Genomic DNA, 14217 nt, shown 5'->3' on the forward strand with positions numbered 1-14217 from the left:
GTACTTCCCACATGCATTTAGTTCTGTAGAAACACACTGGGGCTACTATATTCAGGGTTATTACTACTTTATTTATTCATACATGACCCTTTCTGTCACTCTCACACATCCTGCAACTTCACAGTTCAGGTTGGTACTTCTAGGCTTTGTTCACATGTTAGACTGGTGGTGATTCAAACACTTTCCAACAGCCTCACTTCTGTCATGATTCAGCATTTCAACAGGGGATATATCTCACATATGACTACCTCAGATTCTAAAGCTGTACTCTTGGGACTACTGCAGGTTACACTATATTTAATTCATGGTGGGACATCTGTATTACAGCACTGTTTAATTATATCAATTATATTTCCAGTTACACTTGCATACTGATGAACTTGTTGCAGCCATACCTGCAGACTTACAATTCCTGCTTGCACATTATATTACTTTTAATCAATACACTGCAGTGTTCTGATACATGCTACAGTACAATATTTATTTACAAGTAATGGATGGGGTTACTAACCCGCATGGTGGCACAGCCGCACCAGCCTACGGCCATACATCTCGCGATTCGCAGAGCGGACACCTGCAGCTGTAATATGAAAGAAGTAATATTGGACTACACATCTCCATGGTATCGGCCAGTTGAAATCCTTACATACATAAGCAAAATGTAACTTACTCAGTAGTGGGGCGTTGGGCATATCCCGGGCCTCCTGAATCCATTCGGTCAACTGGTCTTCCTTGCGTCGCTTTAGGTCCACATGGTGGTGACGGACCTGCTCACCAGTGCGTGGAATGCCAGTAGCACTGGTCAGATCACGAGCCAACTGGTCCCATGCCTCTGCCCTATACGCTCCCCATGAGACCTGGCCCTGCATGAGTTGGGCCTCATGATGATGGACAAGGAGCCAGACCATGTATCTGGACTCCTCAACGCCCCAACGCTGTGCTCGAAAGCAACGTCCCTCACCTACTCCACTCATTCTAACTGCAGGTCTGTTCTACAATCGTTTCTGCTGTGTATTCCCGCCTATGGGGCTTATATATGCCGCTTTTGCCGCACATTTCTCTGATTGGCCGTTTTGGAATTGTATCTACTTCACTGGAAATGCTTTATCATGCTCCATTCTGGATTTTATCCCATATATATGCTATTTCTGCCTTTCTAGGTATTGCTGTCATGGCTTAGTGGTTTAGTACCTTGACTCTAGTGCATGGTATCCTGGGTTCGAATCTGACAACTGATTTTTGATTTTCCTGAAGGATATGAGTTGAGGACCTGTCAATCAAACATGCCAAAAGCACTTTTAAGCAATTAAAACCAGGTCTGCGCTCGTTTGCGCGGAGGTAACGTATGCGCACTGGCAGTTAGCTTGTGGGAGCGGCGCGCAAACGGTGTGCGCTGGGATAAACCTTAATTGGCTAGTGACACACATGTTCAGCTAAGCACAGCTAGTTGCAAATGGTTTCAGCCTATTAAACCGGTGCTTAGCAACGGCCATGCAGTTTGCAGCTTTTTAAACACTACTCAGCTACGGGCACTCCGTCTCACAGCAGCTTAGCTATCAGTACATTTCTGACTATTTTTATTATTGTGTTACTTCGGAATATATGCTCCATTTCATTCCATTTTACAAAAGGGAATACATTTACATTTGTACAATACTGTCAGGGGGCTTTTTAGTGCTTATTTACAAAAAAAAAAAAGGTTGTTGTGGGGGCTCGAACCCTGCCTGCCTACTCTTAGGCCGGCAACTCTACCGCTAAGGTATTACTTCTTAGCTTACTTTGCATATTTAGTTCTTATATCCTTTTCCACTGACTGCTAACTGTGATTGCGCTAGTAGCACACCCGCGCACACGGGCGCACACAGTAGCAAACATTTACGGGGTTTAAAAAAAAAAAAAAGGTTTTAATTTAATTTTATAACATCTCTTCACTTTATACAGTGATGGTCTATCGGGGCATGTGTTGTGTAGTGTGTTTATTCACATTTCCATGGCCTCTCTCGTGGCTGTTTACTTTCAGCCATTCTAGTCTTCCGGGGGCGTGTCCGCTTGCAGGGCTTAGCCTACAGACACGCCCCCTACTCTCTTACACGGACCGTGTAAGAGTTGCTAGTGTGATTCAGCATGCCTCATGCACCTCATGCATATGCATGACATGCTGACATCACACAGTTTCACTGCAGCCTCATTGTAAGAGTTATAACTCTTACACGGAGGCTTCCTGAATTTGGCCCAATGTGTCTGAAATTCTCCAGGTGCAACTAACACTAGGTAAGACTGCAATCCAAATTGTAGCTTGCTACAGATCCCCCACCATACCCTAAGATTCTCACTATACCTTTCTAAACATACTGGAAAATATTAAGATAGAACCAAACACCCTAATACTGGGTGATTTTAACTACCCTGCCATTAACTGGAAAAGCTACTCATGAACCAACACCTTTGCCCAACGGTTCTTGGAATTCATAAATTCCAACGCCCTGGATCAACTAATCCATAGTCCCACCAGGGGCTCCAATATCCTAGACCTGGTCATTACCAACATGGGAAATTGATGCTCCACACCTATGGTCACCCCCTCGTTAGTCACGTCTGACCACAAGCTAATCACCCTTAACATCCACATCTCACCCCAACCCCCCAGTAAGGAAACCTCCATAAAAAACTTCTCCAAATCCAACTTCATGCTACTCAAGTCAGAAGTGACAAACTTCATGACACCCATGCAGACGGGAGCTGAAAGTTCAACTGCTGAATCCTACACTAAGGCACTGTACAAGCACATCCACTCATGTATAAATTGTGCCATCCCAAATAGAACCAAGATGCTCTAATCAATCTGGTGGTCCCCTGCCATAAACAAACTTTACAACAAAAGGAAGAAACTGTTGCAGAAAAGAGGAAAATCCCAGGATGCAAAAAACTTCCTTACCAGCCTCAGTAAGAAACTGAGATCCCTCATAAAATCCTCCAAAGCTAGTTACGAAAATAAAATTGCCAAAGATTCCAAAGACAACAGCAAGGCATTCTATAACTATGTCAAGAATCTAAATGGCAATGCTCAGATCTGCTCTGAGCTAAAACAGAATGGCATTAAATATACTGATCCCAAGGATATTGCCAATATCCTGGCAGATCGATTCAGTGCCAACTTCACCCCCTCTCACCCCCTAAATGGCCCATCTCAATACCGGAAGATTGCCAAATTCCGGTAATAATGCCACACAGGTAAAAAACACACTCTCCAAAGCTATGAATACAGCATCCATGGGACCAGATGACATCCCGGGCTGTGTACTACATGAACTACAATATGAACTGGCACCTCACCTAAGTGTCATGTTTAATCATAGCCTCACCTCAGGTTTCATGCCCACTGAGTGGCGCACAGCTTCAGTTATCCCACTCCACAAGAGGGGATCCACCTTGGATCCCAGAAACTACTGTCCCTTCAGTCTGACAAGCCTTATCTGCAAGGCCATGGAGCGTATTATCATGGAACTTATAAACAAAGACATTGGCAACCTTCAAACACTGGACCCCACCCAGTTTGGGTTCGTGAAGGGCCGATCTTGTCTCCTGAACTTGATTGACTTCTTCGAATCAGTCTCCAGAGCCATGGACAAGGGTAAGGTGGTCCACACAGCCTATCTAGACCTTGCCAAGGCCTTTGACACCATCTCCCACTCTGGAATCATAGATAAACTTACTAAGCTGGGCATTAATCCCTACGTCACCCAATGGGTTGCTAACTGGCTTACTGATAGAACCCACACTGTAAAAGTAGCCGACTCCAAATCCAGCTCCAGACAAGTGACAAGTGGAGTACCTCAGGGTTCAGTCCTGGGACTGCTCTTGTTTGGCATCTACTTCTCTGAAGTACAGGCCAACACTAAGGGACTCTGGGCAACAAAGTTTGCAGATGACTGCAAACTGGGAGCCATTATTGAATCCCCAAATGATGTGGATACTCTACAAAAGGGCCTTACAGAAACAGATGCTTGGTGCCAGAGCCATGGGCTCAAGCTCAATGCCAAGAAATGTATAGTTCTCCCCTTTGGAAAAAAACATGTATCCATGAATTACCATATAGGTGGCAGTACACTAAACACCGAAAGTTTGATAAGAGACTTAGGGACACAGGTGGACAGTGGTCTCACCTTCGATAACCACATTGCTACAACAGTCAGGAAATCCTTCTATGTGGCACACCTCATCACTAAGGGCTTTTCATCCAGAAAAAAGGAGGTCATTGTCCCACTGTACTCATCCCTCATTAGACCCAGTATAGAATACAATGCCCCATTTGGTATGTACCTCTCAAGACATCTGCAACACCTGGAAAGGCCACAGAAATACCTCACTAAAAGAATCACAGGCCTAAAGCAGATGCCCTATGCTGACCGCCTTAAAAAACTCCAGCTATACTCTGTCGCATATCGTCTACTCAGAGGCGATCTTTGCTTAACATACAAGGCCATGTCAAACCCAGAGCTGTTGGACATGCAACACTTAAAGAAATCCCAATCCCTCAGAGCAACACGCTCCAGGGATCTAAACCTTGTCATCACAATAAACAAAACATGCTGGAGGGATAGGTTCCTGACCCAGTGACTCACCAGACTCTGGAATAGATTGCCCATACATGTCAAGCAGAGTGCCTCTTTGGTCCTCTTCAAAAGGAACCTTGACGATTGGATGGGAGAAAGGAAATTCACCCCAGGGATCACGTCAGTCGCCCTGCTAGACAGGGGTCCAGGGAAGTAAATAGTGTGGGAAGAAATAGCCAGGGAATTGTTATGGCTAGGCTTGTATAGGCCCTAGGGCTGATAGCCTTGTACCAACCTATGAACCTATGGATGTATTTGACACATGTCTATCCTTTGTTCATTGATTACCACTCATTTTCAGGCTGAAGCAGTTATCTGATATTACAATACAGGTGGAAACTCTCTATTTGAGAATTGTTTAATGTTTATTTCTGGATTACAGGCTACATCACTTATCTAATCTTACAGTACTAGCAGAATATTTCTTCTAGGCTTATTTGAACTTTATTAATATGTAACAACACTGAACTCTTTTACAAGCTGTCTCACTTATATTCTATAACAATTCCAGCAAAATAATTACTAACCTTCCTGGTGGCACAACCTCACCAGCCTATCAGCATAGGCTCACTGATTCATGGAACGGACAACTGCAGCTGTAATATAAATGATGCAATATTGGAACATACATCTCCATACTATAGGCTAGGATAATTTCTTACATACTTAATTACATGGATACTTACTCAGTAGTGGGGCGTTGGGCATTTGCCGGGCCTCCTGGATCCAACGGTTCAGTTGGTCCTGCTTACATCTCTTCAGGTCCGCATGGTGGTGATGGACCTGTTCACCAGTCCTTGGAATGACTGTGGCACTGGTGATATCATGTGCCAACCGGTTCCACGCCTCTGCCTTGTAAGCACCCCAGTGAACCTGGCCCTGCATGAGTTGTGCCTCATGATCATGGACTAGGAGCCAAACCATATATTTTGACTCCTCAACACCCCACCTCTGTGCTCTAAAGTGACTTCCCTCTCCTGCACCTGCCATCCTGACTGCAAATGGGTACCACAATCAGTTATGCTGTGCATTCCCTCCTATGGGGCTTATATATGGCCGTTTTCCCGCACTTATCTGTGATTGGCCATTTTGGATATTTATCAGCTTAAAAAGGCCTGCTTTGTCATGCTTCTATTTCCATTCATTCCTATATATATGCTAACATTGCATTTCTCAGTACAACTGTCATGGCTTAGTGGTTCAGTACTTTGACTATGGTGCACAGTATCCTGGGTTCGAGCCTGGGCATTGTTTTTTTTATTTTACTACTGTCTAGACAGGCTAGGAGGTGTGTCTATGTAAAGGCGGCTTTGATACAGCTTGCTCAACGTTGCCCACCGGTAAGCTGGTTGGCGCGGTGTCCGCCCAAACGGCTTACGCTGGGTAATGTGTTATTTGGCTATGAGCACTCATATTACGCTGTGTGAAGTGTTGCAAAACTCCAGGCACTCATTTTAAGCGTGTTAAAGCGCTGCTCAAATCCGGGCACTCATATTACACCTGTTAAACCGCTGCTCACCTGAGGGCAATCATATTAAGATTGTTAGAATGCTGCTCACCTATGGGCACTCATATTAGGCTTCTTGAAGCCTTGCTCAGCTATGGGCACATAATCTTTTTTTATATTTCATTGTGTCGGATTTATTCAAAAATACATGGCCCATTTCATTACATTTTACTTAAATTATAGTTTTATATATATATATATATATATATATATATATATATATATATATACATATATACATACATGCATATATGTCAGGGGATTGTTTCATGCTTATTTAACTAAAAATAGAGAATGATGTTGTGGGGGCTTGAACCGTGACTACCTCCTCTTTGGCCAACGTCTCTACCGCTATGCTATTGCTACTTGGCTTAATTTGCATATTTACATCTTATATGCTTTTCACTGTCTGCTAACTGTGGCTGAGCAGAGGGCATACCCGCGCAAACGAGCGAAACTATGGACAAACATTTTGGAAATTAAAAAAAAAATTAAACTGTTATTTTTATGTTTTACATTACAGTTGGGTTTATAGTCTGTGGGGGCATGTGTGGTGTTGTGTTGCTTGACATTTCCGCGGACTCGCTCGTGGGAGTTTGCTTTCAGGACTCTGACTCTTCTGGGGGCATGTCCCTTTGCAGAACTCGGCATTCGGACACGCCCCCTACTTTCCTACATGGACTGTGGTAGCCTAGGATATGATTCAGCATGCCCTCATGAATATGCATGGAATGCTGACGTCATACTGTTAGACTGCAGCCTCCGTGTAAGACATATTAACTCTTACACGGAGGTTTCGTGAATCCTGCCCCCTGTGTCTTAACTTGAAGTTACTTCTCATTACAAATTATTAGGGAGTATAGTGGATGATAATCTTAAATTTGACCTGCATATACAAATTTGGATTAAAAACTCATCAAAAATAGAGGTACTTTACAAAGCCAAAAACTTTGTCTCCAACGCAATTAAAACTATACTTGCCACTGCATACCTCTTCCCCTCATTACTTTATGGCACTCCCATCCTTACTAACCTCCAGGCATCATAAAAAGCAAAGCCTGAACAATGTTATAATAAAGCAGATACATTTACAATAAATACACCTCTCAGAATCCACCACTATATAGCACTAAAACACCTAAATTAATTAGAACTACCACATCAACTAACATATGCATAGCTTCTTATGACCTATAAAATTATCCAGCATCCATCTGCTTATCCAATACTAGATATCATTCTACAAAATGATGTTCCCAATCAGTCATTATGATCCCATCATTAAATACTCCTGTCTGTCCACAAATCTAACAAAAATGCTGGGCATGGTTTGTACTCATACCGTGTTGCTAAGGCCTGGAACTCCTTCCCTGTATTCGTCAGGCTAATATCCTCCCTCCTGTCTTTTAAAACCAATTGGTCTCTGTTCTTGCTCAACCCCAGGATAGGCTATATCCCTAAATATGAACAATTGCCTGTTCATACTTTACAGCTCCTTACTCTGTGACTCACTTCACTTCAATCAATTTTTCTCCCTAATTCTCTTTCTAAATATGCCATAACCCTATTTTTCTCTCACTTCATATTGCAATTTTTTTCCTTATAGTAACTTACCTTTAATTTCTCTGTAAACCTTCTAAAAATTTTCAAATTATTATTTTATTTATTTATTTATTTATTTAATATTTGTTTACCAGGAAAGTCCAACTTGGAACAAAGCCAATTTTCAGAGGAGGCCTGGAGAGAAATGCTCCAGACGCATGTTTTTTGTAAAGTGGGAGGAAACCAGAGCACATGGAGGAAACCCACACAAACACAGGGAGGCAGACTCCACACAGAAGGCACTCCAGCCGAGAATCAAGCAGGAGGACCTCTTGCTGGGAGGTGACAACGCAACCTCTGCACCACTGCGCTGTCCAAATATTAAATCATTGTCTTACAAGTTATATCTATTCTTAACAAATGTTTTTTTATTATGTCTAATATGGTATAATTATTTAAACTGTAGATGTTTTTGTATTATTTTTTGAAGATTGTAAAATTATTGTTCTTAAAATGTTTTGGTTCATAGGTTGGTACTAGGCTATTGGCACTAGGGCCTAGCCATAACAATTCCCTGGCTATTTCTTCCCACAGTATTTACTTCCCTGGACCCGTGTCTAGCAGGGTGACTGATGTGATCCCTGGGGTGAATTTCCTATCTCCCATCCAATCATCAAGGTTCCTTTTGAAGAGGGCCAAAGAGGTGCTCTGCTTGACATGTAGGTGCAGTCTATTCCAGAGTCTGGGGAGTCTCTGGGTTAGGAACCTATCCCTCCAGCATGTTTTGTTCATTGTGATGACAAGGTTTAGATCCCTGGAGCATGTGGCTCTGAGGGATTGGGATTTCTTTAAATGTAGCATGTCCAACAGCTCTGGGTTTGACATGCCCTTGTATGTTAAGCAGAGATCGCCTCTGAGTAGACAATATGCAACAGAGTATAGGTGGAGTTTTTTAGATGGTCAGCATAGGGCATCTGCTTTAGGCCTGTGATTCTTTTAGTGAGCTATTTCTGCAGCCTTTCCAGTTGTTGCAGATGTCTTGAGAGGTACATACCAAACGGGGCATTGTATTCTATAATGGGTCTAATGAGGGATGAGTACAGTGGGACAATGACCTCCTTTTTTCTGGATGAAAAGCCCTTAGTGATGAGGTGTGCCACATAGAAGGATTTCCTGACTGTTGTGGCAATGTGGTTATCAAAGGTGAGATCACCATCCACCAAGTCTCTTATCACACTTTTGGTGTTTAGTGTACTGCCACCTATGTGGTTCACCATTTTCTATGACGCTTTATGGCTCATGTTTCCAATGTTTTTCAGCCACTTCAGTACCATAATGTTTGCACAATCCCCAGTGCAACAGTCTTGCCACACTATTATGCCTTTCAATATACAATCCTTCTGCCATTAGTATATCACAACCAGCTACGAGATGTGCGACTGTTTCCAGTTCATTTATACAAAACCTATATTTATCCATTTCTCCCATATGTTCAATGAACTTTGGAAACAAGCATGTACGTAGTCCACTACCTTGTGTCACCAATATTAACCTTTCATCTTTTGTTTTAAATTCACCTCCTTCCTGTGTTTGTTCCTGATCAACATAAGGTTGTTCCAAGAGTTTTCCATACTTGCAACTATATTTATGCATTTTCCACATTTCTTGCCTTCTCATTGGACCTTAAATTCTTTTATTTTATTTTTTTTGCACATTCAGTTGCTGCCTGACTTTTATCTACTGCTAGTTTGATTTCTGTTCCTGTTTGATGCCGATATGCTTCTGCTAAAATAAGCAAGGAAGTCATCTTAGACTTTTTCTCCTCATGTTTAAGAACTTTTATATAATATTTGGATCCTGTTCACTGGAAGTTATTCGAGATTTTTGCTTGTTATATGCTGATTCTGGGTGCGTTGGTCCTTGGTTTGCTGCTGTTGCTCTGTTTTATTTTAATGTTTAAGAACTTACTTTCACTACATTTGGGTCTTGTCAAGTCAACAGATATGTGTGCAGTCCCACAATTACAGATCTATACATGTAATCAATTTCGAGGAGGCCCATACCTCCTTCAGAACATGGGATATATGCTATGCATTGATTTTTATAAATCATTTGATGAGCATGAAGCATCCTTCTTGTTTTCCTGTCTAATCTGTCCAACACGTTTTGGGGACAAACACTCCAAAGCTGTAAATTGACACAGGAAGATCAAACTGGTTTATAGCTTGGACTTTATTCCTAGATGTCAGTGCAGTTTTTAGTATTAATTAAAGCCTTCTAAAATATTCCTTACAGAGTTTTATTCTCATTAATTCATGTTTTATTGTTGATCCTTCATCAGTTCCCAAATATTGATACACTCCCTCTTGCTCAAGTTCTTTTATATCCCATTCCTGTCCAAACTGATGTTTTCTTGGTGCTGCAGCTTTCCTGCTTTAAAGGTTGCTTTTGCACATTTATCAAGACCAAATAACATTCTCATATTATATGAAAAAGTTTTACCACTTGCAGTTGTGCTTTCAGTTCCTCATCTGATGAGCTATACAGTTTTAAATCATCCACAAAAAGAAGATGAGAGGTCTTTACACTTTGTTGTTTTCTAGGAGCCAAATTATAGCCATGGCCTAATGTGTTAAGTAGACAGCTTAATGGGTTAAGGGCAAAACAGAAAAGCAGTGGTGACAGGGAGTCACCCTGAGATATTCTCCTTTGAATTTTTATTCCTGAAATAATAATTTGTCCTTTATCACGGCTTAATTGCAAAGTGGTCTGCCACTGTTTCTTGGTCACTGTAATGTAATCAATCATTGTAGGATGTATCTTATACATTTTTAAGCACTCTTTTATCCATGAATGTGGGATGCTATCAAATGCTCTTTTGTAGTCAATCCATGCTATACTTAGATTCTTCCCCTTTTTACAGTTCTCCATTATGACTTTAACCACAAATGATCCTTTGTTATATATGACTTTCTTTTATTACCCTTTTGTTCTATTGCCATGATTGAGTTTTCTTCTAAATGACAATAAATTCTGTCAGTATCATTTCCAATGTATAGTTTATACGTTGTCGGAAGGCATGTTATTGGTCTATAATTTTTATGCTAACTTGCAGGTTCACTCGTAAATAAGAGCATTGTTTTTCCTGTTGTTAACCAGGCTGGTGTCTGTTTGGGTGTGCATATAAACAGTTCTTACTCATGGTTAAATCTTCATTTTACAAAGATGTTAATATGTTTAGCCAGAAATTAGGTACTGCATCTGGGCCTGTGGTTTTCCAGTTGGAGGCTTTTCTTAACTTTATTTCAATATCTCTAGCCGTTACTTCATCCCATTTCATATACTGTACATTTGAACTTCTTATTCTCTCTTTATAGCCAGGGTAATGGCCTGAGAGGCCATGGGCTAGTGCTAAATTTGCAAACTTTATGAACCATATTCATTGGACAATGTCCATTCCATTTCATACTATATTTCATGAGCTGGCAGTTAAGAGAGAGATGCACAGACTTCGAAGTGTTGAAGAAAATGAAAGACGGGACTGTGGAAATCAAATTCATTTTTTTTTCTAACTACAGCATAACTTCTAAGATGATGACAAGTTTGTCACTAGCAGAAATTATTTTGTCTCGAGGGCTGAGCTCCACACCTGACTAGCTTTTACCAGCTATGAAAGAAAACATACTAAAGAAAATGGACCGAGAAACAAACTTTTAATAAAAGTGTCAAGCTGAAAATATTTGCAGCTGGAGATGGAGTATATGTGTGGAATTACCATTACAAACCTAGGCATTAATGAGTTCTGTTTTGGATCAGCCTTAAATGGTTCTACTATGGTTCATTGAGTGACATTTATATAAAAGTACAACTGGAAAAACACAAAGGCTGTTTCTTATGAAAGTAGAAACACAAAAATGTTCCCCACTGTCCCATCCATGTTGGGGCAAACACCCCTCACATCTTTCAACATTTAGACATAAAGGATCCATTGTCCTACAACTGTAGAAAAAAATGAAAAGTTTAAAAAAAATATTGGCTAATTGCTGGCACTGCAATATAAATAGCACCAGCAATGATGTCCTGTGGAAAACCCACATTTTGTTGCAGCTCTTTCTGTTGTGAACAATGAGAAACAACACTGATGAGCGATAACTTCATCACTCATAGAACAAACGTCTTATACAATGTTCATTAAAAGGAAACACACAGGTCACGTAAGAGCTAAATTCGCAGAAAATGGACAAGTTATTGAACCTGAAAAGGAAAGGTGTTGGTTGAATGTTGCGGCAAGAATTGCAGTCCTTGGAAGTGTGGAACTACGTGTGAATGGGTGGTGGGGCTTCCTGCAGAAATACCAGTACTCAGAGGAATACATGTTAACCAGCACCATATGCTACCTCTGTCCATGTGAGAATTGTCTTTCAGCTGTTGGTCAGCTAGTTGGTAGTATGTAATCCCTTCATGCTGCTGTGTTCATTAGTGATGACTGTCTGAAATGCACTTTTGTATGAGAAGAAGTGCTTATAGTCATCAACTGATGTTTCATGAATCCCGCTGTGACTGCTCTGAGTACGTTTGCTTGTCAAAACTCTAAAACTTTTCAAGTGCATAGTGCTGCACAAATTGCTGTGCAACTAATCCATGTCCATGTTATGACTTGGAAGTGTAGCCTGCTTTCAGTGGTGCTCATTTACATGTTATTATGCAGTCATTAGACTGCATGCCTTTATTTGCATTTCATTATGCTCTCATTTGCATACACCATTTTCTGCTGTATTTTGCTCTCTGCTCCATGGTGCTACCCACTACTATGAATCACAAACTACCTGGGTGTCTGCTTCCTGCACAGTTATGTGATGTGTGCTACACAAACAATGAATCTCAATCATTGTTAAATCTCAGCAACCTTTATTTTAATCTCAGTGTATCCTCATATGAATATTTTACATTTTCATACTCTCATGTCATAACTACAATGTTACACCTTAGTGCATCCTTTTATTTAAACTATTTTGTCTCCCCTCTAAGGGTAAAATTGGAGAACCTGAATTCTGACAATTAAGATGATTTTTTTTTTTGCCCATTTACTTGTTGTGTCTTTCGTCTATTCCCGGTCAGGGGTCGCCACAGTGGAACTCTGGTCTGCTAATGATTGGCAGTAGATTTTTATGTGCCGAGTTGCCAGCCCTGATGCACAACCTTCAATGAAGGTACGCTTATTCACGCATGTCTCCACATAGAAGATGCTCTAGCTGAGAATCGAACAGGACGTCTTATTGTGAGGTGACAACGCTACCGCAGCACCACCTTTTTTGCCCATTTACTAAAACGGTGATATTGCTTGGTTTTTAATGTGGCAGTTTCAAAAGGCTGTATTAGTTAGACCTGGAATCAAGTCTTGTAGGTTTTGTATATAGGCTTATAGGCTGCATAACCCTGTTCTAATAATTTACTGTTTTTTTTCAGTCCTGCTGAGCATTCCATAAACCTTGTACTTAGAGGAGCATGAAATACCACTTATCAAGTACAATTTTGCATAGAATATTTGCAAAAGTCCTTTCTTCAGAATATCTGCATATGCTGGGTCTCAGTACATTGAGATAACACAGTCAACAAAACAAATATTTAAATAAATATAAGAAAGTCAGACTAACAAACTGACTGTTCTTGCTAGTTCAGTGTAGACAGTATATAAGACTGTCACTAGGTAAGCTGCTAAAACCATCAGTACCACTGAATCTGTAGCCAGTGTTACTGTTAAAGAAAAAGGATTCATATGTTAATGTCCTTCAGGCTTGTTAAAGCTATTTTACTTTAATAAATATGTTTTTTTTGCCCACGATCAGATTGTACTGGCTTTAATGTACGACTTTCTTACCCATGAGGAATCTTTTTAAAATTTCTCTGCTCCATTGTCCTGTTGAGTTACTCAAAATACTTTAACAAAACCACTCACACTGCTGTTTAAGCCTTCCCTTACCTCCATTGTCACTGATGTTTTTTTGGGCTAATACCTCCATCTGTGAGGGATTTCTAAACTGCTCTAGTCATCTTCACCATAGAAGGGCTTACTAAGCTCCCCTACCTTACCCCCACAGTTCATAACCACCCCTCCTTGTCTAGATTTATACTGAACATATCCCTCTCCCCTTCATCATTGATATCCCCTTCTCTTCCTGCTAGCCTCACCAATCATTGCTACTACCTCATTAGCCAATAGCATTCATGCAGACCCTTTACAATCTCATGTCACCTTCCCTCTACACTTATTCTTCTCTGCTTCCTCACTTAATTTACTCTTCTCTATTGTTCTAAATTTACAATCTATACTTTTATTCTCCTTTTCCCCTTGTACAATATTCACTTCTTCCTCTTCAGCAAGTCCTTACCCTTACTTTTATAATACTGACAGTAAACATAATACCCACAAACCTTTTATTACACACATCACCCATTAACCAGTCTCATAATTCTTACTTTAATTCACAGTTTCACCCTACTATACCGCATTATATTCTACATTTCTCTAACTGTATTAAAATCTTAACCTTTCTC

The sequence above is a fragment of the Protopterus annectens genome, chromosome 5.part0 (assembly GCF_019279795.1).
Source record: "Protopterus annectens isolate FY-2018-M chromosome 5.part0, PAN1.0, whole genome shotgun sequence".
NCBI classification, from domain to species: Eukaryota; Metazoa; Chordata; order Ceratodontiformes; family Protopteridae; genus Protopterus; species Protopterus annectens.